Source organism: Schistocerca nitens, chromosome 8 (assembly GCF_023898315.1).
Source record: "Schistocerca nitens isolate TAMUIC-IGC-003100 chromosome 8, iqSchNite1.1, whole genome shotgun sequence".
NCBI classification, from domain to species: domain Eukaryota; kingdom Metazoa; phylum Arthropoda; class Insecta; order Orthoptera; family Acrididae; genus Schistocerca; species Schistocerca nitens.
In genome coordinates, this window is record NC_064621.1 from 610,358,487 (window position 1) to 610,386,416 (window position 27,930).

Genomic DNA, 27,930 nt, shown 5'->3' on the forward strand with positions numbered 1-27,930 from the left:
CCTAGTATTAACTGAGTGAAAGTTGCTAATTCTTGGGAATAACCTGATATTGTTAACAAGAAACGACAGTAAACAAAACATACATTGAGGGGCCAATGTCAGAATAACCAGACTCGTGAACAGGGGTCGACAAGAGATTACCGACCTTACACACTTATTGCCCGAACCGCCCGTTTCTGAGCCAAAAATATCCTTTGAGAATGGGAAGAGTTACCCCAAAATATAATACCAGATGACATAAGATAATGAAAATAAGTAAAGTAGACCAATTTTCGTGCCGAACAATGACTTACTTCAGACACCATTCAAATAGTAAAAATAGCAGCATTACGTCATTGAACGACGTCCTGAACGTGGGTTTTCCGTGGTAGTTTACTATCTATCTGAACTGTTCAGTTTCACTAATAATATGCCCGTTCTGCGATATTGAAACCTCGGGTTTTGTTGACTTGTGTGTTAGAAACTGTAAAAACAGTCTTACTGTGATTTGGAGTTAGTTTATTTTCTACAAGCCACGAGTTTATGTCATGAACTGCACTATTTAAAACTGAGCCAATGTTGCACACAACATTCTATACTACCAAGCTAGTGTCATCAACAAGCAAAATATTTTAGAATTACCTGCAATACTAGAGGTCATATCATTTACATAAATAAGGAACAGGAGTGGCCCCAACACTGATCCCTGGGGCACCCCCATTCGACTGAACCCCACTCATGCCCCACAAAAAAAATGGAGGAGATTTAGTGTTTATCGTCCCGTCGACAACGAGGTCATTAGAGACGGAGCGCAAGCTCGGGTTAGGGAAGGATGGGGAAGGAAATCGGCCGTGCCCTTTCAAAGGATCCATCCCGGCATTTGCCTGAAGCGATTTAGGGAAATCACGGAAAACCTAAATCAGGATGGCCGGAGACGGGATTGAACCGTCGTCCTCCCGATCATGCCCCACATCACAGCAATTCTCAACACTGTGAATAATGATCTTTTGCTGTCTGTCGTAAAGGTCAGAGGTGAACCAAATGTGAGCTACTCCCCATATTCCATAACGGTCCAACTTCTGGAGCATTTTCAATTGTTAAACTACTTCTAAAACTGAACTCTAAATTTGATAACAAATTATGTGAAATAAAATACAAAGCCATTTCAATAATTTTAGCAAACACTGGTGGCAAAGAAATAGGTCTAAAATTGTCTACATTATCCTTTTCTCTCTTTTTATAGATCAGCTTTACTACTGAGTACTTTAATCGTTCAGGAAACTGACCATTCTCAAAGGAAAAATCACAAATATGGCTAACTACAGGGCTGACATGTGCAGCACATTACTTTAATATTCCGCTAAGCACTCAATCAAATGCGATCACTGAGCAGTATTTCAGACATATCTCGGAAAGGCATTTTCTAAGAGAGATATATAATTCCCAAATAGAAACTAAGTTTTTATTTAATTCACCAGCAATGGTCAGAAAATGATTATTAAATACTGTACATATAGAGTGAAAATCTCATTCTGGAAACATCCCCCAGGCTGTGGCTAAGCCATGTCTCCGCAATATCCTTTATTTCAGGAGTGCTAGTTCTGCAAGGTTCGCAGGAGAGCTTCTGTGAAGTTTGGAATGTAGGAGACGAGGTACTGGCAGAAGTAAAGCTGTGAGTACCGGGCGTGAGTCGTGCTTCGGTAGCTCAGTTGGTAGAGCACTTGCCCGCGAAAGGCAAAGGTCCCGAGTTCGAGTCTCGGTCGGGCACACAGTTTTAATCTGCCAGGAAGTTTCACATCAGCGCACACTCCGCTGCAGAGTGAAAATCTCATTCTGGAAACATCCCCCAGGCTGTGGCTAAGCCATGTCTCCGCAATATCCTTTCTTTCAGGAGTGCTAGTTCTGCAAGGTTCGCAGGAGAGCTTCTGTGAAGTTTGGAATGTAGGAGACGAGGTACTGGCAGAAGTAAAGCTGTGAGTACCGGGCGTGAGTCGTGCTTCGGTAGCTCAGTTGGTAGAGCACTTGCCCGCGAAAGGCAAAGGTCCCGAGTTCGAGTCTCGGTCGGGCACACAGTTTTAATGTGCCAGGAAGTTTTACTGTACATATATCTGACATATCAGTAACAGAAATACTTTTACGTCGACCTCGTGCTGCTGACCAGACACTTCCTTCACCATTGACCATATGATTATAATTTTATCCTTGAGTTAGCTACTCACATTTCTCTTTGCCTTCCTAATAACATTTTTAAGCACCTTACAATACTATTTGTTTCTTGATTGTGACTACTTCTAACGCTTTGATATAATATCCTTATCCCACTAGTCAGCTACCCAGGCTGCATATTACTGTTAGTACCCCATTTAGAACGCTCTAATGGAAAGCAACTCTCAATGAGCATGAGAAATGTGTTAAAATGGTTCAAATGGCTCTGAGCACTATGGGACTTAACATCTGTGGTCATCAGTCCCCTAGAACTTAGAACTACTTAAACCTAACTAACCTAAGGACATCACACACATCCATGCCCGAGGCAGGATTCGAACCTGCGACCGTAGCAGTCGCGCAGTTCCGGACTGAGCGTCTATAACCGCTCGGCCACCGCGGCCTGCGAAATGTGTTAATGACAACATTGTATTTATCATCTATGTTATTGGCACTATAACCATTCTGCATACTCTTGTTCCTTGACGAGGTTTAAAAAACTTTCTATTGCTGTTGGATTAACTTTCCTACATAATTTGTAACTATATGTGACAATTTTTTGACTACGTAAGCCTTTTAGTGTTAAAATTTGTTCATCATGGTACGAAAGGCCATTCACCCTTTTACTAACAGAATGCCCATCTAGTAATGAAGAATGAATAAACATACTTTCTATGGCTGTGCTACTGTTGCCCTGCATCCTAGTTGGAAAAAACACAGTCTGCATCAGATCGTATGAATTTAGGAGATCTACCAGCATCCTTTTTCTTGCACCATCATATACAAAATTTATATTGAAGTCACCACATACAAATAATTTCTGGTACTTCCTATAAAGTGAATCAAGAACCCTCTCGAGATTGAACAGAAGTGCTCTTAAGTCAGAGTTAGGGGATCTGTAAACAACAACAATTGTAAGTTTAGTTCCACTAAATTCAACTGCCTCTGCACAACACTGAAATACCTGTTCAGTGCAGTATTGTGATACGTTTACAGCCTCAAATGGAATACTGTTTTTTACATACATGGCCACTTTCCCACTCTGCAAAGAACTCCTTAAAAACAGCCAGATAATTTGTATCCTGGTAAGGGAACCCTCTGAAATGTCAAATTATTTAATTGGTGTTCCGATATACCAATAATTTCAGAGTCAACGTCTATAAGCAGTTCACTAACTTTATCGACAATACCTCTTATATTTTGATGAAATATTCTAATTCCTTCTCTACTTGGAAACATGACGTCCTCTGAAGGTGATTCCATAGTCAGGGGGAATTCCTATAAGCAGGAATACCTATCAGCTGACTTCAGTCTAAAAAAGGTGCAGCTGTAACACCAACTACTGCTACAGGAGTTTTTCCATGAGTGATCCCACCATCATCCTCTACACTGTCATCTATAAGCTTTGCTAACATCCCCTTCCGATACCTATTGAGGTGCAGGCCATGTCTGGTGATGCACGATCTATTGATAGATTCTACTGGCACCACTGCAATGTGACACCTGCTCTCTGCCATCAGTACCTTCTCCAGCCCCATGTTAACGCCTCCACCCACTATCATTACCTGATCCTCCTTCGTAAAATTCCTACATAACTCCCCTATGCTATCAGTCACCTGAGCGAACCCTGCCCTAGACTTCACAATGCTGGTGACCTGGTACTCACTCCCCAAAACTTCCTGCAACTGCTGGCCCTGACCTCTTCCGTGCGAACTACCTACCAGCAGAACCTTTTTCTCTCTGTTGGACTTTGCAACTGTCCTAGGCCTCCTTACTGCTGTGGACTGCTGCATGTTCCCTACATCTACAGCTACAAGAGGCTCCTCTCCACTCAACTCTCACAGTTGGTCAAATCTATTGCATAAACGCAAAGTATAACTGTCTAAATACTTCCTCCTCCTAGCTACCTCCTTAACAACCGTCAGTTCTCATTCCCCAGCAGCCTCCTCAAAGTATCTAGTTTCTCCTTTGCGTATTGTAATTGCACCTGAAGGACACAGATTTACGCTCCTGATCCTCTATAAACTTATTTCTGCAACAGATTCTGCATTCCCAGGAGAGGATCTCGCTAGAATGCCCACTAGATTCCCCACTGCATTCCCCCAATAAAAATACTTTGAACAAATCCCACTTTCATAAACCGACGACAAAGCCCACACTTCTCTCTGATGGTAAAATTTTAACAGTTACTGAAAAAACTAAATGTCTACGTTACATAAGTTCAATTACAACAGTAGAAATATTTAAAGAACTAACAATAGTGGTCTCGAAATTCTCTCTCTACTAAGAAAGCAAGAAATTTTACTAATACTACCAAACGACAACTAATACCAATACTAGCAAAACTTCACACAATTTCTTAGCTAATGGCTCTGAGCACTATGGGACTCAACTTCTGAGGTCATTAGTCCCCTAGAACTTAGAACTAGTTAAACCTAACTAACCTAAGGACATCAGACACATGTATGCCCGAGGCAGTATTCGAACCTGCGACCGTAGCGGTCTCGCGGTTCCAGACTGCAGCGCCTAGAACCGCACGGCCACTTCGGCCGGCTCGTAGCTAAAACCAAATATTTAAGCGTCCACTGGAACAGTCAACAAAGTTAAAATAGTGAATGAAAATTTTACTGAACTATTTCACTAGAAATAATAAAAAACGTCAGCTAAAAACTACCACACAAAATTTACTGAACGGCTTCAACGCACAGACAGCTCTGAAAAACACAGCGATCGAACGTTTACATAAGTTTGTTAAACCGTTATTTCGCCACAAATAGCACGAGACGCCGTTGGAAACTACTAAATTTAATAACTGTATAACAGTGCACAAACAGCTTTGTCAGAGCTGCTACAGCTGCAACTGCACTCTGCGAAATGTAAACACATTGCTAATATTTGGATGAGCGATTGAAAACCACTAAAATCAGTATTCGAATACAGAGCACAGACAACTTTGACAGTAGTTAGCTTTATAGCCGCTACAGCTGCAACTGCACGCCGCGAAATGTAAACACACTGCTGATGTCTGAGACTTGGATGAACGAATGACAGACCACTCGAGTCAATAACACAGAAAGAAAGACTGAGACGAATGAAACTCCACTAATAAGTTACTTTTACACCAAATATTAACACAAATAAACTTTAAAGTCAGTAACTGAAGACTAAAACTTTATAAAATATTGGCGAGCAATATCAACAGCATCCAGCACCCGTGACGTCAAACCAAAGTCTCCTGTAGGGTTATGTGGAAGGCGCTGAGTATGGCTCGTCTGTGACTGACTTTGACGATCTCTGGAAAAGAATTGTGGTTGCAGCAGCCTCCACCATCGCAGACATAATTGTGCGCACATTGCTTGAGATAATCGTCTAGACATTTTACGAGTTACCGAAACAGCGTTTGGAGCAGCGATTCTTTAGTACAACAGTTGTTGACTTACTTTACGCGATGCTGCAAACCGCAAATACCTGTCTGTCATAGCTTTTTTTAATTGCATTTGAATATCGGAGAGGGTATACGTCGGCACCCTGTATTAGTCTGCCAAAGAAGATGTTTGTGTTCGTGTGCAGTCTGCCTCACATGAATGAGCCGCCCGAGTTGAACCACTCGTTGGACAAGACACTCGTTGTCGTCTGAGGTGGACGTGCTTGGCCGGACCGCCCTGGTCTTCGCTCATTCCGTACATCTGCTCTGCCTTTATCAAAATCCTGGCACCAAAACCACACACGTTTAAGTGGTATTACACGCTCTCCGCAACCTGCCACCAGCTGGCGATGAATTGCAGCTGGGGACTTTTTATTTCAGTGCACAAACCTTATTACACTTCGTACTACAATTGGCGACTATGTATCTGTCAACTTTTCGATCTTGAAACTGCGTTTCGAAGTGCAGTGGGTCACTTACTTGCATATACCCGTAGCGTGCGAAAGTTTTGATCGGATTTAATTCGCATAGCCCACTTACACACCGGTTAGATGTCTCCGTACCTTACGTAGTGAACCACCCTCGTAAGTTCCCTCAAGTATTATCCCTGTGGTGTATGCCGACTTTTTATTGTCCGAAGAGCGCCCCTCTGAATTCGTTCCATGCCTGGCGTCATACCTGTTTGAGAAGGACTCTAAACACTGGATTAGTATTTCAGAATCGACGGCACGTTTGAATTATTTCCTTTTTAGATGTATCGCAGTTTCGCAGAGCCTGTCAACAAGTGTTTAATACAATTCCGCTATTACTGATTTCACGTATTCATCGAATTTCGTATCGCTTCGAGTAGATTTCCCAACCATGTTATATTTCTGGGTGGAGATTTTAATTTACCGGATACAGACTGGGAGACTCAAACGTTTATACCGGGTGGCAGGGACAAAGAATCCAGTGAAATTCTTTAAGTGCATTATCTGAAAACTACCTTGAGCAATTAAACAGAGAACCGACTCGTGGCTATAACATATTAGACCTTCTGGTGACAAACAGACCCGAATTATTTGAAACAGCTAACGCGGAACAGGGAATCAGCGATCATAAAGCGGTTACTGCATCGATGATTTCAGCCGTAAATAGAAATATTAAAGAAGGTAGGAAGATTTTTCTGTTTAGCAAAAGTGACAAAAAGCAGATTTCAGAGTACTTGACGGCTCAACACAAAAGTTTTGTCTCAAGTACAGATAGTGTTGAGAATCAGTGGACAAAGTTAAAAACCATCGAACAGTATGTGTTAGATGAGTATGTGCCAAGCAAGATCGTAAGAGATGGAAAAGAGTCACCGTGGTACAACAACCGAGTTAGAAAACTGCTGCGGAAGCAAAGGAAACTTCATAGCAAACATAAACAAAGCCAAAGCCTTGCAGACAAACAAAAATTACGCGAAGCGAAATGGAGTGTGAGGAGGGCTATGCGAGAGGCGTTCAGTGAATTCGAAAGTAAAGTTTTCTGTACTGAGTTGGCAGAAATTTTGGTCTTATGTCAAAGCAGTAGGCGGATCAAAACAAAATGTCCAGACACTCTGTGACCCAAATGGTACTGAAACAGAGGATGACAGACTAAAGGTCGAAATACTAAATGCCTTTTTCCAAAGCTGTTTCACAGAGGAAGACTGCACTGTAGTTCCTTCTCTAGATTGTCGCACAGATGACAAAATGGTAGATATCGAAATAGACGACAGAGGGACAGAGAAACAATTAAAATCGCTCAAAAGACGAAAGGCCGCTGGACCTGATGGGATACCAGTTAGATTTTACACAGAGTACGCGAAGGAACTTGCCCCCCTTCTTGCAGCGGTGTACTGTAGGTCTCTAGAAAAGCGTAGCGTTCCAAAGGATTGGAAAAGGGCAAAGGTTATCCCCGTTTTCAAGAAGGGACGTCGAACAGATGTGCAGAACTATAGGCCTATACCTCTAACGTCGATCAGTCACAGAATTTTGGAACACGTATTATGTTCGAGTATAATGACTTTTCTGGAGACTAGAAATCTTCTTTGTAGGAATCAGCATGGGTTTCGAAAAAGACGATCGTGTGAAACCCAGCTCGCGCTATTCGTCCACGAGACTCAGAGGGCCATAGACATGGGTTCCCAGGTAGATGCCGTGTTTCTTGACTTCCGCAAGGCGTTCGATACAGTTCCCCACAGTCGTTTAATGAACAAAGTAAGAGCATATGGACTATCAGACCAATTGTATGATTGGATTGAAGAGTTCCTAGATAACAGAACGCAGCACGCCATTCTCAATGGAGAGAAGTCTTCCGAAGTAAGAGTGATTTCAGGTGTGCCGCAGGGGAGTGTCGCAGGACCGTTGCTATTCACAGTATACATAAATGACCTTGTGGATGACGTCGGAAGTTCAGAGAGGCTTTTTGCAGATGATGCTGTGGTATATCGAGAGGTTGTAACAATGGAAAATTGTACTGAAATGCAGGAGGATCTGCAGCGAATTGACGCATGGTGCAGGGAATGGCAATTGAATCTCAATGTAGACAAGTGTAATGTGCTGCGAATACATAGAAAGAAAGATCCTGTATCATTTAGCTACAATATAACAGGTCAGCAACTGGAAGCAGTTAATTCTGTCAATCATCTGGGAATAGGTATTAGGAGTGATTTAAAATGGAATGACCATATAAAGTTGATCGTCGGTAAAGCGGATGCCAGACTGAGATTCATTGGAAGAATCCTACGGAAATGCAAACCGAAAACAAAGGAAGTAGGTTACAGTACAATTGTTCGCCCACTGCTTGAATATTGCTCACCAGTGTGGGATCCGTACCAGATACAGTTAATAGAAGAGATAGAGAAGATCCAACGGAGAGCAGCGCGCTTCGTTACAGGATCATTTAGTAATCGCGAACGCGTTACGGAGATGATAGATAAACTCCAGTGGAAGACTCAGTATATTTCTCCCTCCTACGTATATCTCGCGAAGAGACCATGAGGATAAAATCAGGGAGATTAGAGCCCACACAGAGGCGTACCGACAGTCTTTCTTTCCGCGAACAATACGAGACTGGAATAGAATGGAGAACCGATAGCGGTACTCAAAGTACGCTCCGCCACACACCGTCAGGTGGCTTGCGGAGTATGGATGTAGATGTAGATGTACTTCAACGATATGACTCGCTCGAGGAGCTCTCTATTGATCCTATAGTCGAACGCTATCGGTTTCTTTAATTTTGCTACAGGTTTAGCTGTCAAAAGCAATACACTTGTTAGCGTTTAAACGGAGAAAGGTTGCCGAGGCGACCACATGACTCGCCGCAAATATCGAATTATTCGGATATGAATGAACTGTCTCTCGCAGACACACCTCAGCACCGTTCTCAGAACGAACGCATGGCTCTGCGCCGAACATCAAAATAACCGTGCGGGCTTTGCAACGACGGGGAATAGGCACCCATCGCACAAGTTGCGTAGATAAATGGAGAACTGTGATTCGAAATAGAACCCCGACATCACACAGTAAGTGACAGAGCTGAAATTCTAAACATTGCCCTAGCCGTGTTCGAGTTATTCGTTCCCACACGCTCTCAGCCTAGGGCGTTAATGAAGCAAATAATACGAGAGAGAAATGAGCCACTGTTAAATTTTGGTGAGTTCGTGAGAATTACTGGCGTACCGACGCTTCGGTATGCGTTGTGGGGTGAAGTGGCCACGAAATGTGGAAGTCCTTGTTCGAATCTGGGCGAGTCTGTTTGTACTGCAGTGTTCAAGACAGTCTTCAGTATGATAGCGATTACATTACGAAGGAGGCTCAGTTAGTTTCTTGTTTCCTACTGCGTCTACATTTTTGTTGTTATCATTTAAATAAATTGTTTAAATATTTCAGAATGCAATGAGAGGAGGGGAAATACGGAAGCGTCCGATCCCGCCCGTCTGCTTTGACCCATGACGTCACAAATATGGCGGAAACAAAAACAAACACACACACTTTCCACAAGAAGCCTAATGACACTAACGGGACAAGCGCGGGAAATGGGGTGTTTTGGGTGGGGGCAAACTAAATATAAACAAATTTAGACGCCTTGCGTATCTACAACGTGTAAGTGAAGACAGCCATCCATGAATACCCACCCACCTCGCCAGGGGTCGTAACCCCTGCAACCCATAGAAGATAAAGATGCTTCAGTAGCTGATGAGTGTTTTTTGTCTTTTAAAAAAAAAATCTCACGGGATAGAACGAACAGATCAGAAAGATAAATATAATAAACTAAAATAGAAATTGGAGGAAACAGATAATTAAAATAAGTAATAAGTGTTTTTAAATTAAAAAAAATATCTCACGAGATAGAACGAACAGATTAGAAAAGTAAATAAAATAATATAAAACAGAACTGGAGACAGCCACACTCAAACCAAACTCCGCGCCGTCATGGCGTCACACACGACAACACCCTTACGTCACTGGTCAAAACCGACGCGTGGGATCGGACGCTTCTGTCGACCCGAGAGGAGGTTAGCGCAGTTGTATCAGAAACTGGCTAATCAGGCTTGCTGGCAAACGACCGATCCACTCCGGTCTGTCCCAGCAACCAGTCAGTTTCTCTCCCACTTCTCATGCTTATTTATTTGTTTAGGTAATTGTCTTTTTCCTGTAGACCATACAATCATCTCATAAGGTTTTAGGAAATTTTCTAGTATTTTAAAGGACAAGGCTATATTTATTCAAAAACACGATAATTTTTGTAAAATTAACGTACTATTTGCATGTATTGTAATTGCCATATCAGTAGGCAATGGTTGATTAATTTTTGTGGCAAATTAAGTTAATTTTATCCATAAAGGATGTAGAACTCCGTGACTGTTCCTTATGGGGTGTAGAATCAGATGTTTACAAAGTTCCACGTGACTGTTGCCCACAGTTCTTCAAATGCCAGACAGGAAGAAGTTTCACTATGAGAGACCCGGGAAACATGGATGCCTCCCGGGCAAGTAAATTTGATAAATCCACTTTTCTTACACAACTCCAAAAACATGGCCACTCAGCCGCAATCATTGAAGACAACATGGAGCTACCACAGTGTCAGCATAGAAAAGAAAATTAATTTTCATGAAGAGCTTTACATGCATAGCTCGAACTCACCCCACCACATTGTGAATGAACAAGTAGACCTGCAAACAAGTCACTTCTACACGTGTTTAAGGAAATTCTTAATAGCGGGAACTGTAATTCATTGATCCCTCAAAACTAAAAACGTATTTACAGTGATCTTTTAGCCTCATATACACTCCTGGAAATTGAAATAAGAACACCGTGAATTCATTGTCCCAGGAAGGGGAAACTTTATTGACACATTCCTGGGGTCAGATACATCACATGATCACACTGACAGAACCACAGGCACATAGACACAGGCAACACAGCATGCACAATGTCGGCACTAGTACAGTGTATAGCCACCTTTCGCAGCAATGCAGGCTGCTATTCTCCCATGGAGACGATCGTAGAGATGCTGGATGTAGTCCTGTGGAACGGCTTGCCATGCCATTTCCACCTGGCGCCTCAGTTGGACCAGCGTTCGTGCTGGACGTGCAGACCGCGTGAGACGACGCTTCATCCAGTCCCAAACATGCTCAATGGGGGACAGATCCGGAGATCTTGCTGGCCAGGGTAGTTGACTTACACCTTCTAGAGCACGTTGGGTGGCACGGGATACATGCGGACGTGCATTGTCCTGTTGGAACAGCAAGTTCCCTTGCCGGTCTAGGAATGGTAGAACGATGGGTTCGATGACGGTTTGGATGTACCGTGCACTATTCAGTGTCCCCTCGACGATCACCAGTGGTGTACGGCCAGTGTAGGAGATCGCTCCCCACACCATGATGCCGGGTGTTGGCCCTGTGTGCCTCGGTCGTATGCAGTCCTGATTGTGGCGCTCACCTGCACGGCGCCAAACACGCATACGACCATCATTGGCACCAAGGCAGAAGCGACTCTCATCGCTGAAGACGACACGTCTCCATTCGTCCCTCCATTCACGCCTGTCGCGACACCACTGGAGGCGGGCTGCACGATGTTGGGGCGTGAGCGGAAGACGGCCTAACGGTGTGCGGGACCGTAGCCCAGCTTCATGGAGACGGTTGCGAATGGTCCTCGCCGATACCCCAGGAGCAACAGTGTCCCTAATTTGCTGGGAAGTGGCGGTGCGGTCCCCTACGGCACTGCGTAGGATCCTACGGTCTTGGCGTGCATCCGTGCGTCGCTGCGGTCCGGTCCCAGGTCGATGGGCACGTGCACCTTCCGCCGACCACTGGCGACAACATCGATGTACTGTGAAGACCTCACGCCCCACGTGTTGAGCAATTCGGCGGTACGTCCACCCGGCCTCCCGCATGCCCACTATACGCCCTCGCTCAAAGTCCGTCAACTGCACATACGGTTCACGTCCACGCTGTCGCGGCATGCTACCAGTGTTAAAGACTGCGATGGAGCTCCGTATGCCACGGCAAACTGGCTGACACTGACGGCGGCGGTGCACAAATGCTGCGCAGCTAGCGCCATTCGACGGCCAACACCGCGGTTGCTGGTGTGTCCGCTGTGCCGTGCGTGTGATCATTGCTTGTACAGCCCTCTCGCAGTGTCCGGAGCAAGTATGGTGGGTCTGACACACCGGTGTCAATGTGTTCTTTTTTCCATTTCCAGGAGTGTAATTTGCCAGCAACCATTTTCTATATTATAAATGACAGTGAGGTTCCATTATCACTTAACCATTTTTATTTTCATAATCTGTGATATCTGTTATGTTTGTGTATGTGTAAGACATCTCAGTATTTCTTAGAGCTAAGCTCTTTGACCATAGCCTCTGGCTTCGTGTTGGATGTTCTGAGTGCATGTGGCGCTGAAGTTACTAAAATCTGCTGTATAAAAGGCATAATGTCAAAGTACCAATAATTACAAAGATGACTAATATATAGTTAATGAGTAAAACATTAAGATATTTATTCAAAAAATATGATAAGTATATCGTGAAAACGACATGGATACTGCAACTATATTAAGTACTACAATATTTTACAAGACAAGTCGCTTAGCAACTTCTGTCTGTCTCGCTGGTATCTACTTTATCGTGACCACATTATTTGTTTATTTGTTTAAACAGTGATTTCCAACACTGAGCAATCAAACATGTATTTGAAAGTTAACATCCTGGATACGGCCACAAGTCCGAAACCGGTCGTGAATTAAAATAAAATCACCTATTATTCTACGCTCTACTTTTGTAACAAGTCTGTTTTGCTTGTTTTCATACAGCGTACTTGCGAGAAAAACGTGATTTCAACACTGCTAATCTATGAAATATACGGTAGAGATTGTTCGGGTATGTTCTGGCTCTGAGCACTATGGGGCTATACATCTGAGGTCATCAGTCCCCTAGAACTTAGAACTAACTAACCTAAGGACATCACACACATCCATGCCCAAGGCAGGATTCGAACCTGCGACCGTCAGGTATGTGCATCCGGTAAAGATGGCTGCAGAGCTATCTATGGATAAATCTAATTTGGATAACGGAACTTTAATTTTTCCATTCGTCCGTAATGTTTCCTTTAATGCGTTTGGATACTTGACATTCGTCTTACAACTGGCATATGTTTATTGTATATAACGTCTTCATCAGGTACCATGACACCAGTCTGATATTTTTAAATGTACCCTTCTGAGCGGCAGTCTTTGATAAGTTATTATAATTAACGTTAGGACGTCCGTTGATCCGCATACGAGTACATTTTTCCTTCTTCTCTAGATTTTTATTTTTCTTAGCGACTTTAATAATTTCCTTTAGTAATGGATTAGTTTTCTTGAGGAGGACTGGAGTCCGAGCATCTTGGCGCGCACTTGTACTATCCGTTGTAATCAAAATATTTTTCCATTGTGGTGTTCTACAAGTAATGCTAAGTTACAATTTATCTTCTGCACAAAAACTATAATTCTCACGAGGAAACGAAATCAACGATTTGCAGTCTGTTCTAGGGAGCAGAGACGTGTAAACCACTCTGGCATTACTTGTGGTTTTGGAGCCGTATGTCTCACAGTAAGAAGCAGCCCAAAAAAAAGGAGTGTAGCTCATGTAATACTGGGGACGGAAAGCCGGCTAAAACCCGAAACTGGAAGCGTTGAGATATTTCTTGGTGGATTGGAAGTGTACATCGAAAGGATAGGCTAATGGGAAATGGAGTTAAGTATTTCTGGGAGCAATTGAAATCGGCCGAAGTACCAGTCTGGTTTAAAGACTGACAACATGCTTTAAACGTAAAGAAATCTAAAATTGTGCACTTCACACAATAATAATATCCGAGCAGGCCGGTGTGGCCGAGCGGTTCTAGGCGCTTGTCTGGAACTGAGCGACCGCTACGGTCGCAGGTTCGAATCCTGCCTCGGGCATGGATGTGTGTGATGTCCTTAGGTTAGTTGGGTTTAAGTAGTTCTAAGTTCTAGGGGACTGATGACCTCAGAAGTTAAGTCCCATATGCTCAGAGACATTTTTTGAATAATATCCGACAACATCAATGAGTCAGAAATGGAATGAATCAATTCACACTGATACCGGGATGTAACAGTTTGTATGGATACTGGCAGGATACTGGAAAAAAAACAGTCAGTCGAGGTGGCTGCTACCAAAATACTTGAGCGTCTCATTACTCAAGTGTGTGGGACCCGTATCAAATAGATGTAAGAAGGGATACTGAAGGTATGTAGAGAAGAGCGCCACGAATGATCACAAGTTTATCTGACTTGCGTAAGAGGCCCATGGAAAAAACGAGGAACCTAAATTTGCAGGCACTTGAAGACAGATGCAAATTATCACTCGAAAGTCTACTTTTCCCATTTTCTAGAGCTAATATTAAGTGAAGGATCTGGAAATATACCTCACCCCCTACAAATTGCTCCGTAGAGACCGCGAAGTGAATATTAAACTAGTTGCAGCGGGTAAAGAGACATTTAAGCAGTCATTCTTGCCGTGATTCACACACGTTTGCCATGTGCTAGAATGCTAAACGCTCTCTGTCAAGCACTTGACAGTATTTTTCATACTATTCAGACATGCTGACATCAAGGCAGAATTTACTATCAGAGCGTTTTGTACTCGAAAGTGTGCTTGATTTCGTTCAGAATATATGATGGACGGCACTGCCCAATATGAACCGAAGTTCCTCATCTAGTCAGGTAGCCGAAGAGCTGTAGAGGAAGCTATCAGCACGTGAGTTGCGCCTTCCTGGCCGGGATCAAAATAGAGCGGCTGCCCCCCTCCGGCCAGTGATTGCGGCGGGTTAGCGTGATGGCCGCGGATCACGTGACTCATGCAGGCTTGGGTCAGGGTGCGACAGAGGCTCCACCAAGTTCATATCGGCACTCTGGAACTTTCCTCCTGTACTTTCATTTGTTACTTTTGTTTTTCTTTACGTAAGACCAGTCTTACAACAAGTTTCTGACCAAAGAAGAAATGGGTAGACAACTTGTGGATGTGGGGGCAAATTGTCTACGACAAATCGAAGGCTACGAAATTACGGGAAGTAATTTTAAATAAAGACAAGTACTACTTCAGGTACAGACCATTTCGAAACTATTCCTTCAATTTCATAACCATATATCTTCTAGAGAAATGTATGTTTTTATTTTTACTTACATGTCGGACAAGAAATTTTTAAAAAAGTCCGTCATAAATGAGGAAATCTTTTACATACAAATCTTCTGGTTTTTGCCTACGTAAGTTTGTTAAATATTTGCCACTTTCCTCTATGTTAGTCTTCATCTACTGAGACGCTTCTTTTCTTGGCTAATTTGATGTGGAATACCTGCCTATTCTAAAATTGACAATTGTAATCGAAACTTCCATTTCCTACGAGTTTAGTTTTTCCAGTACACCTCTCTGTCTCTTTCTGCTCTTGATCTTTCTCAGATAACGATCTCTTGAAATTCTAAAGTGGCTGGTACATATATTTGGTACAGCACTTTTTGCTTAAAATATGTTTTACAAATCTATCTCAGAATCCTCAAATGTGTGTAGTGTTCTTTCTAACTTAATTCTTTAGAAGAAAAGCCACTCGCAAATTTCTCGCCTGATCTCTTCCACTGTACAGAAACGTGTGTTCTGAATTTTGTTTTATCCGTTTTCTTTTTTCCGCAGCCCTTACGATACCCTACCATTTCCCGTTTGACCTTACTTAACCCCTCTTCCAACTCCACCAGTCTGTTTCAGAATCCTACAGTTCTGCAGTTTATTGTCCTAAATAGAAAGTAGGAGAGAAAGCCGGGCTTTCTCCTGACCCAAGCGATGACGTCACAAGAAATCGCACGTGCCTCTCCGCTCCGAGTTCCCAAAAACACAAATCGAGTGCACGTGTACTCAGCGACTTGCTGACTGACTTTTGATCACGGACAACGTGACATGATCATTCTGCCGATTTCAAGGGTATGAAGTGACAGATCAGCAGCGCTCTTTCAAGAGGAACTTTGATAGGAATGACTTATTACATTGTTGAAGGATTCAGCATTATGTCCCACTGAAATGACATAGATTTCCGTTTGTTGGATTCCATTTACCTACAGGCTACACGCGCGCTTCTCTCATCGAATGCCATAGAGATTTTCTGTGTGGAAGTTATTATGTTTGTCGGCTTCCTACAATATTTCAAATATGAGTGTCGAATTAAAAATAAGAGTGAGAGAGACAAAATGAAGCGAGACGCTCTTTGTGTCACTGTGTGCGTCGTAGTGATATGGATGCTCTTCAGTTCACATATTTAATTGTCTTCTTCTTCTACCTAGTTATCTAGTCTAAACCCGTATCTTCACGGAGAGGGCACGATAACTACTGGATGGTAGATGGCTGACGGATGGTCTCCCTGTCGCCAACCCTTTCCCCCGGCACGGATTGGTGACTGCCTACGTCTAGTGTGGTCCCATGCGAAATACTGCGAACGTTTTCTAAAACTTACTTCACTGAGGTGCCTATATACAGGGTGTTTCAGAAGTGATGGCCAATAACTGACACATGGAAAGTACAGGCCAAACAATAATCATGTTGTTGTTGTGGTCTTCAGTCCTGAGACTGGTTTGATGCAGCTCTCCATGCTACCCTACCCTGTGCAAGCTTCTTCATCTCCCAGTGCCTACTGCAGCCTACATCCTTCTGAATCTGCTTAGTGTAATCATCTCTTGGTCTCCCTCTACGATTTTTACCCTCCACGCTGCCCTCCAATACTAAATTGGTGATCCCTTGATGCCTCAAAACATGTCCTACCAACCGATCCCTTCTTCTACTCAAGTTGTGCCACAAACTCCTCTTCTCCCCAATTCTATTCAATACCTCCTCATTAGTTACATGATCTAATCTAATCTTCAGCATTCTTCTGTAGCACCACATTACGAAAGCTTCTATTCTCTTCTTGTCTAAACCATTTATCGTCCATGTTTCACTTCCATACATGGCTACACTCCATACAAATACTTTCAGAAACGACTTCCTGACACTTAAATCTATACTCAATGTTAACAAAATCCTCCTCTTCAGAAACGCTTTCCTTGCCATTACCAGTCTACATTTTATATCCTCTCTACTTCGACCGTCATCATTTATTTTGCTCCCCAAATAGCAAAACTCCTTTACTACTTTAAGTGTCTCGTTTCATAATCTAATTCCCTCAGCATCACCAGACTTAATTCGACTACATTCCATTATCCTCGTTTTGCTTTTGTTGATGTTCATCTTATACCCTCCTTTCAAGACACTGTCCATTCCGTCCAACTGCTCTCCCAAGTCCTTCGCTGTCTCTGACAGAATTACAATGTCATCGGCGAACCTCAAAGTTTTTATTTCTTCTCCACGGATTTTAATACCTACTCCGAACTTTTCTTTTGTTTACAATAAACACAGGTCCACAAAATCAACCATTGTCGAGATACAACACATTTTCTGTAGCGGTTCATCAGTGTCTAGCAATACATGGGATCTCTAAATGTTAACTAGGCGTTCGAAATGTTGTCCATGCGTCTGAATGCAACATTTAACTCGTCTCTGAAACGAGTTGCGAATCCTCTCAGGCAGTCCTGGGAGGCTCTTCAATCCGCAAGCGTAATTCCTCAAGAGAGTTGCTCACGGTAGCATAGGCCACGCTTCTGGCATGACCCCCCACATAAAAATCCATGGGATTTAAATCCAGAGGCCTTGTAGACCACGGCACAGACATGTCAGCGTAGTCTTCACTGATGTATCCTGTGTCCACGGTGCCTTCACGTTCGTAACTGATTGTGACGTCGGTACGGCACAGTGCACGGAGAGGGAAAGGGATGTAGTTGCACATGCGTAAACAAACACATAGTCGATCCCTAACCTTCAGATACCAACCTAAATACCGTGGTACTTACAGTTGGTTCCCAAACTCTGCAACGGATGATTTGCGGACCCATGTTTATTGGAGCTTTGTAGCTACTTTTGGCCTGTACTTTCCATCTATGAATTATTGACCATCACTTCTGAAACATCCTGTAGACAGGTTGTATTAAAAAGATTCATTCGACTTCACAAGAGGATATCTTCTATTCAAATTAAGCCACAAACATGCGGTGAATTTTATCATAGGGGTAGACTTACGGCCTTTTTTTTTTTTCGAAAGATCGATCGGTTTCCACAAGACCATATCGTTAACAAGCACACACATACAACTATCGGATATATATCACGGTTACGTTAGGCTCAAGTTTTGATTTACCTTTCGCACATGTTCAGTTCGCCCCCCACAGACAACGCGACAAACACCCAGACACACGACAGTCCAACTCGTCCTATGCTTTTGCAAGGTTGTCTTGAGTTCTACGTCCACAGCTGTTGTTTTGCGTTGTCGAATTTCACCCAACGTTCTATAATGAGACGTACATAGACAGAGAAGTTTACAAATCCTAATTACAAAGTGTCGTACCGTGGGAACAGGCGCCCGTAGAGGGCAGTGTCGCAAAGCGAGACCCCCACGCTCCTGTCGTTGTACGGGGTACAGTGCTGTGCTCTCGACGAAAATCGCGTTACACGGCTGTAGTGGAAATGCACCTGCCGAAACAGAGGACGGAGAATGCCTTTTGCTGCCCCGTTCTCGCCATCTCGGCAACGAACGAACGGGTAGTCGAGCTACCTTTACCACTGAGATCGCTACCGTCATCCATGTGGAGTGGTAACTTACAACTATCACCAAAGTAAACTTTTAGTTTCGATGCAGAATTCATCCTATGTTCCTACCTTCATTCATGTAGAAGACGTATTCTTGTGAAACACCCCTACTGTAAAAAGGGAGATGTACTGCGAGGTAAATGTAAGAACCCCAGTTTGTTAAATACTGGCCTCCATAATGTTCGTTACATATGGACCATACGGTTCGGCTGGCGAAGCGTTGCACCAAAAATAGCCTTCGCGTCTGACTAGAGTTGTTCCAAAAGAATACACCAGAGGACATCACCGAGGAATGGAGGTACGGAACGTAAATTAGCTTAAGGGTAATGACGGTGGACAGTATTCTAAACGTAGACGTAGCTGCGTTCAGCTTCTTCAAAGGTTCACAAATGTGTGCATTCTATGACAAGTTCCTGGGTATTCTCAGTCTCAGGAATTTCCTACATGCTCTACAGATCACACAGCTATCGTAACGAGGTGTTTGTCACAACTAACAGAGTTACGTCTGAAAAAAAAGAAAATATCGAGTTTTCTTGATATTTAAGTTGAGTGATTTAATTCTAAAGCTGCAGTTTCTTTAGTGCTCTGACCACAAAACTGAACCTGATATCGGTGTAACAGTGATAAATACACTCCTGGAAATTGAAATAAGAACACCGTGAATTCATTGTCCCAGGAAGGGGAAACTTTATTGACACATTCCTGGGGTCAGATACATCACATGATCACACTGACAGAACCACAGGCACATAGACACAGGCAACAGAGCATGCACAATGTCGGCACTAGTACAGTGTATATCCACCTTTCGCAGCAATGCAGGCTGCTATTCTCCCATGGAGACGATCGTAGAGATGCTGGATGTAGTCCTGTGGAACGGCTTGCCATGCCATTTCCACCTGGCGCCTCAGTTGGACCAGCGTTCGTGCTGGACGTGCAGACCGCGTGAGACGACGCTTCATCCAGTCCCAAACATGCTCAATGGGGGACAGATCCGGAGATCTTGCTGGCCAGGGTAGCTGACTTACACCTTCTAGAGCACGTTGGGTGGCACGGGATACATGCGGACGTGCATTGTCCTGTTGGAACAGCAAGTTCCCTTGCCGGTCTAGGAATGGTAGAACGATGGGTTCGATGACGGTTTGGATGTACCGTGCACTATTCAGTGTCCCCTCGACGATCACCAGTGGTGTACGGCCAGTGTAGGAGATCGCTCCCCACACCATGATGCCGGGTGTTGGCCCTGTGTGCCTCGGTCGTATGCAGTCCTGATTGTGGCGCTCACCTGCACGGCGCCAAACACGCATACGACTATCATTGGCACCAAGGCAGAAGCGACTCTCATCGCTGAAGACGACACGTCTCCATTCGTCCCTCCATTCACGCCAGTCGCGACACCACTGGAGGCGGGCTGCACGATGTTGGGGCGTGGGCGGAAGACGGCGTAACGGTGTGCGGGACCGTAGCCCAGCTTCATGGAGACGGTTGCGAATGGTCCTCGCCGATACCCCAGGAGCAACAGTGTCCCTAATTTGCTGGGAAGTGGCGGTGCGGTCCCCTACGGCACTGCGTAGGATCCTACGGTCTTGGCGTGCATCCGTGCGTCGCTGTGGTCCGGTCCCAGGTCGACGGGCGCGTGCACCTTCCGCCGACCACTGGCGACAACATCGATGTACTGTGGAGACCTCACGCCCCACGTGTTGAGCAACTCGGCGGTACGTCCACCCGGCCTCCCGCATGCCCACTATACGCCCTCGCTCAAAGTCCGTCAACTGCACATACGGTTCACGTCCACGCTGTCGCGGCATGCTACCAGTGTTAAAGACTGCGATGGAGCTCCGTATGCCACGGCAAACTGGCTGACACTGACGGCGGCGGTGCACAAATGCTGCGCAGCTAGCGCCATTCGACGGCCAACACCGCGGTTCCTGGTGTGTCCGCTGTGCCGTGCGTGTGATCATTGCTTGTACAGCCCTCTCGCAGTGTCCGGAGCAAGTATGGTGGGTCTGACACACCGGTGTCAATGTGTTCTTTTTTCCATTTCCAGGAGTGTATATAAATGATGTGGTAGAAAGCGTCGGATGCTCTCTAAGGCTGTTCGCAGATGATGCGGTTGTCTATAACAAAGTAGCAACACCAGAAGATAGCAGCGTTTTAGAATGACCTCCACAAAACTGATGAACGGCACAGGCTCTAGCACTTGACCCTGAATTATTACGTATAGAGAATATTTTCACTCTGCAGTGGAGTGTGCGCTGATATGAAACTTCCTGGCAGATCAAAACCGTGTGCCGGACCGAGACTCGAACTCTGGACCTTTGTCTTTCGCGGGCAAGTGGTAGAGATTTTCATAGAGGGGATTTTCCTTCTCCGAGAACGTCGTAATTCTTGAGCGAAAAACATGTTCCATAATTCTACAACAGAATGACGTTAATGATTAGATTACGGAGAACAGCCAGTTGGTTGACCGAACATGCTGAGCTACGGTACCGGGACCATTCGGCTACGCAGGCGGTTCGTCTCCAAGTGGGAGCACTAAAGTGCCTTTAGGACAGGGAACTCGACAAATGCAGCGAAGTGTGGTGTCAGCGTACTGTAAGACCTTCAGTACACACACCATCAGATTATTTGACTTGTCGCTCTAACGAAGTAGGCGACTGTCAGCAATATGTCTCGTGGTCTTATCGTGGCGTGTTTATCTTCTGCCATTAGGTTCAAACATGGTTCAAATGGCTCTGAGCACTTTCCGTGCGCACTACCCGCCTGCTGCCTCTGCACGAAAAGGCACGCAGGCGCACGCACCGGTGCGAGGCCACGCACGCCTCTGAATTATGCGCGCGGCGGCCCAGGAGTTTCCCCGTAACTAGACGGGGAGACGCGTGCCTCTGTTTGCTTGTGGGGCAAGTGCAGCCGCACGGCGACCAGCAGCAAGGGGCACGCGTGTAAACACACTTTAATTCTCACTGTGTTAGCCGATGGAGGCCTTTAGGACAGGGAACTCGACAAATGCAGCGAAGTGTGGTGTCAGCGTACTGTAAGACCTTCAGTACACACACCATCAGATTATTTGACTTGTCGCTCTAACGAAGTAGGCGACTGTCAGCAATATGTCTCGTGGTCTTATCGTGGCGTGTTTATCTTCTGCCATTAGGTTCAAACATGGTTCAAATGGCTCTGAGCACTTTCCGTGCGCACTACCCGCCTGCTGCCTCTGCACGAAAAGGCACGCAGGCGCACGCACCGGTGCGAGGCCACGCACGCCTCTGAATTATGCGCGCGGCGGCCCAGGAGTTTCCCCGTAACTAGACGGGGAGACGCGTGCCTCTGTTTGCTTGTGGGGCAAGTGCAGCCGCACGGCGACCAGCAGCAAGGGGCACGCGTGTAAACACACTTTAATTCTCACTGTGTTAGCCGATGGAGGCCTTTAGGACAGGGAACTCGACAAATGCAGCGAAGTGTGGTGTCAGCGTACTGTAAGACCTTCAGTACACACACCATCAGATTATTTGACTTGTCGCTCTAACGAAGTAGGCGACTGTCAGCAATATGTCTCGTGGTCTTATCGTGGCGTGTTTATCTTCTGCCATTAGGTTCAAACATGGTTCAAATGACTCTGAGCACTATGGGACTTAACATCTGTGGTCATCAGTCCCCTAGAACTTAGAACTAATTAAACCTAACTAACCTAAGGACATCACACACACCCACGCCCGAGGCAGGATTCGAACCTGCGACCGTAGCAGTCGCGCAGTTCCGGACTGAGCGTCTAGAACCGCGAGACTACCGCGGCCGCCTCTGCCGTTAGGTCAGACGATAGAAATGCCACTGCACGCTTAGAGTAGCAGATTGACGGTGACCAACTTTAAACAGAACTTGATTAATTTTCACACACATTTATTAAAATAATAACAAGCAAAAAAATTACTTAACTTGGTTCTGGATGCTATTTACAATTGACAATCTAAAGTTCCTTTGGTATTGGTACGTTAATCTTATTCTCACATATATCTCTGATACTTGACAAAAGTGTCTATACATTTATCTTCATGGCTATGTACAGGAATATGGTAATCTTATTGGGCGCGGACTGAAACTTGACTATAGACTGGTACAGACATATGTAGAACTCGTACAGACTGTTACAGACAAATGCAGGCTGGTACAGACTGGTGCAGACAAAGGCAGACTGACTAATTGTAGGTCTGTACACTCCCTCAAGCGTTCATGTATCACTGCGCGAGTGTGATCCACGAGGAGAAAAGGTTCTACGTTAGCAGCAATCTCATTGGCTGCGTTACATATTAATACGTGCATCGGCGGAAGCAGAATTTGGTCCGTCTCTAAGACAGCGCCATCTCGTAGTGCGGAGACGGACGAGCGCTGCGCCTGCGCTGTTGTGCTTAGCGGGGCGCGCTCTAGTGGGAAAGTTGTGTACGCGCTGACTACGCGGAACTATGTACACAACACGAAGGTTCGTTCCGACCTTGTACAGTCCCAGATCGGTAATGACCTCGATGTCGACAGGAAGTTAGACTCTAATCCTTCCTTTCTTCTGCTGCACTCTAAACCAAGTACGAAAAGAAATGGAAAGCAATTTACGTAGTAGTAGTAGTAGCAGTAGTAGCTTTATTCATCCGTAGATCTCTTTTTACAAGGATATAGGACATTTCAACGTATTTACAAGTTTAGATCAATTTAAAATAAGCTAATTCGTATACATATATATTTACAGACTTCTAGTTAGACATAATCATCAGATTTACTCCTGGTATACAATACATTTTTTTACAAATAAGTTGTTAAAATAATGTAATGCCACAACGTTCACTCACATCTCACTATCAGTCACTGCACACAGTACACACACATTGTTTCATAACACTTTACTCACTACACACACACACACACACACACACACACACACACACTGGTGATCTCTGGGCCATTTTCTGTACCGCAACTTTCCATTTGCTATCCTGAAAAACTGAGTCAGCATCCCTCCATAATCAGTGAGATGTTGAGCTCAGAAAGAGGAAGAGGTGTTAGTATTGTGCTACGGATAGCTTGGGGGCAAGTATTTCTAGAAGTGAAAAAGAAGGAAAAAACAAAGTGAAGGTGTTATGTGGAATGTTGGATGTTTTATAGTTATTATTATTATTATTATTTATTTGTACAACATTTTTTATCAAACCCCTGCTCTGTTTTATCTAAATAATCCTTCAATGTATAAAATGTATTGCATAACAGGTACTTTTTAGCTGCCTTTTTAAATAAGTGTATTCTTGCAATTTCTTTGATCTCTTTTGGTAATTTATTGTACAGTTTTATTCCTTGGTAGAAAGTGCTGTTTTGAGTTTTATGTTTATTTTTTCTTGGTAAATGTAAGTTGAGTTGCATGCTCATGGACAGAGCTGTTTGTGCACTAATTACCTATGTTATTTTTGATGTGTATAACTGACTGGTAAATGTATTCACATGGAAATGTGGCTGAGCAGAAAGCAGCAAATCACCGACGCAGACAAGGAAAAGCAAATCATTACGAGGAAAGCGAGACATCGCTATTCTCCCCTACCTCATCGACGAAAAATTTTTGTGGCACCGTAATTTTTTTGTTCTAGTTGCCGCTCCCCATTCGGTTGAGAGCGAGTTGGCATTTCCGTTGAAAACTTTGCGGTGAATCTGCCCGCCGATAGCGAAGTCATTAGCGGGACGGCTTTTTTTCTTCGCGCGATGGCAGGTTGGGCCTTCAATTAGAGGAGACGGAGATCACACTGTGCGCGCGAGGACAGGGAGAGACGGCAGAGGAGGCGGCGGGAAAGGAAAACAGGAGGCAAGCGGCCGCAGGGCTGTGTGAAAGCCGCCCGATTCGCTACCCTGGTCCGATCAACTCACTTGTCTCTCATCACTTACTCACGTGACGCAGCCACAGAAGGTTTTTTTCGTTACCCACACCTACGCCAGGTAGTTCCGCTCGAATAAAAAGAGAAAAACAGTCGAGTGGAATTTTTCACTAGTAGACTATAATGCTATCTTTGACTGTTGCAAAGTATCCACGATCAAGTATCAAAAGAACACTGCATTCAACGAACTTACGACGCGCAGTAACGGACTGATTAAAATTTTCTATTTCCGAAAAGGCACCTACCACATACTAAAAGAAACATATACACGGTGTTACAAAAAGGTACGGCCAAACTTTCAGGAAACATCCCTCACACACAAAGAAAGAAAATATATTATGTGGACATGTGTCCGGAAACGCTTACTTTCCATGTTAGAGCTCATTTTATTACTTCTCTTCAAATCACATTAATCATGCAGGAAACACACAGCAACAGAACGTACCAGCGTGACTTCAACACTTTGTTACAGGATATGTTCAAAATGTCCTCCGTTAGCGAGGATACATGCATCCACCCTCCGTCGCATGGAATCCCTGATGCGCTGAATCTGTTGTTGAGAAGCGTACGAACACTTCGCCTGAAATGTGCAGGAGCTCCATTGTGCATGAACCACATGATGTGTCGTACTTGTAAAGGCACATGTTCTAGCAGCACAGGTAGAGTATCCCGTATGAAATCGTGATAACGTGCTCCATTGAGCGTAGGTGGAAGAACATGGGGCCCAATCAAGACATCACCAACAATGCCTGCCCAAACGTTCACAGACAATCTGTGTTCATGACGTGATTGCACAATTGCGTGCGTATTGTCGTCAGCCCACACATGTTGATTGTGAAAATTTACAATTTGATCACGTTGGAATGAAGCCTCATCCGTAAAGAGAACATTTGCACTGAAATGAGGATTGACACATTGTTGGATGAACCATTCGCAGAAGTGTACCCGTGGAGGCCAATCAGCTGCTGATAGTGCCTGCACACGCTGTACATGGTACGCAAACAACTGGTTCTCCCGTAGCACTCTCCATACAGTGACATGGTCAGCGTTACCTTGTACAGCAGCAACTTCTCTGACGCTGACATTAGGGTTATCGTCAACTGCACGAAGAATTGCCTCGTCCATTGCAGGTGTCCTAGTCGTTCTAGGTCTTCCCCAGTCGCGAGTCATAGGTTCGAATGTTCCGTGCTCCCTAAGACGGCGATCAATTGCTTCGAACGTCTTCCTGTCCGGACACCTTCGTTCTGGAAATCTGTCTCGATACAAACGTACCGCGCCACGGCTATTGCCCCGTGCTAATCCATACATCAAATGGGCATCTGCCAACTCCGCATTTGTAAACATTGCACTGACTGCAAAACCACTTTCGTGATGAACACTAACCTGTTGATGCTACGTACTCATGTGTAGAGCAATGAGTCGCATCTCAACACAAGCACTGAAGTCATCATTACCTTACTTCAATGGGGCCAGCTGGCGGTGAATCGAGGAAGTACAGTACATACTGACGAAACTAAAATGAGCTCTAACATGGAAGTTAAGCGTTTCCGGTCACATCTTCACATAACATCTTTTCTATATTTGTGTGTGAGGAATGTTTACTGAAATTTTAGCCATACCTTTTTGGTAACATCCTGCATTTTGGTAGCCGTTGCTGTGAAACTGTAACTTAAATGATGTGCCCATACCCTGGATTGGAGATATTTGCATAACACCACAATGGAGCGAGCACCATATTCCACTCAAAACAGAAACATTTTCAGAATTGTTCTAATTATTATTGCAGGAATTCAGTTTTACACACAGTAGAGATACGATGAGTCGTAGCGCATTTTATTTTCGGCTCACTAGCTATAATTTCGAAACAGTTTTGCACGGAGAATGTTAGGCTTGGACTAGAACAAAGTCAGAGATTATGTCTTTATCTTCGTCAGATCTACAACAGTTCTATACAGATTACTAGAGTGTAAAAATTAAAAAAAGTTTTTCTAGCCAAGGCGTAGAATAGCCTTAATTACTCTGCAAACACCACACTAATTTATTTTGGCTCAGTCAGCTACTAGAAAAATCGTTATCGCAAAACATTTAAGTGAAAAAAGTGACAGTGGAACAATAATTTCGTGGTTCCCACAGTGGACGAGTATCTATTAAAAATGGGATGTACATTTCCTGTAATAATTGGGACTTTTTGTAGCGAATCTAGCAATATTGCTAAAATATAAATTCTTATACACAGCCGGCCTCTGTGGCCGAGTGGTTCTAGGCGCCTCAGTCTGGAACCGCGCGACTGCTACGGTCGCAGGTTCGAATCCTGCCTCTGGCATGGATGTGTGTGATGCCCTTAGGTTAGTTAGGTTTAAGTAGTTCTAAGTTCTAAGGGACTGATGACCTCAGATGTTAAGTCCCATAGTCCTCAGAGCCAATAGTAATCTAAAGCTGTCTGTTTTCCTGTCATTTAAGCACTGTGATGAACTGTGTGGAAGTCTGTTTTTCTAATGTGTTGGAATCGGTAGTGATTTATTAATGCTACCGCTAGCAATAATAATGTGAACGCGATCACGAATCTTTATCGAGACTCGCGTAAGTTGTTATTCAGGCACTTAGGAAGCTAACCACACTCAACCGAGTCTCTGCTGAAGAAACGTTTAAATCTACAGACTGTCTCTTGGATTTACACACTTTTCTTGTCGGTGCTACGTCACAGAATAATCAAGGATTACATATTAAATAATAGATTATTAGTTCAAAAATGGCTCTGAGCACTATCGGACTCAACATCTTAGGTCACAAGTCCCCTAGAACTTAGAACTACTTAAACCTAACTAACCTAAGGACATCACACACACGCATGCCCGAGGCGGGATTGGAACCCGCGACCGTAGCAGTCCCGCGGCTTCGGACTGCAGCACCAGAACCGCTAGACCACCGCGGCCGGCGATTATTAGTTCAAAAATGTTCAAATGTGCGTGAAATCTTATGGGACTTAACTGCTAAGGTCATCAGTCCGTAAGCTTACACACTACTAACCTAAATTATCCTAAGGTCAAACACACACATGCATGCCCGAGGGAGGACTCGAACCTCCGCCGGGATCAGCCGCACAGTCCATGACTGCAGCGCCTCGACCGCTCGGCTAATCCCTCGCGGTTTCACCTACGACTGTTGCAATGCAGACACTGATTGCAGCTAATGTGCCAC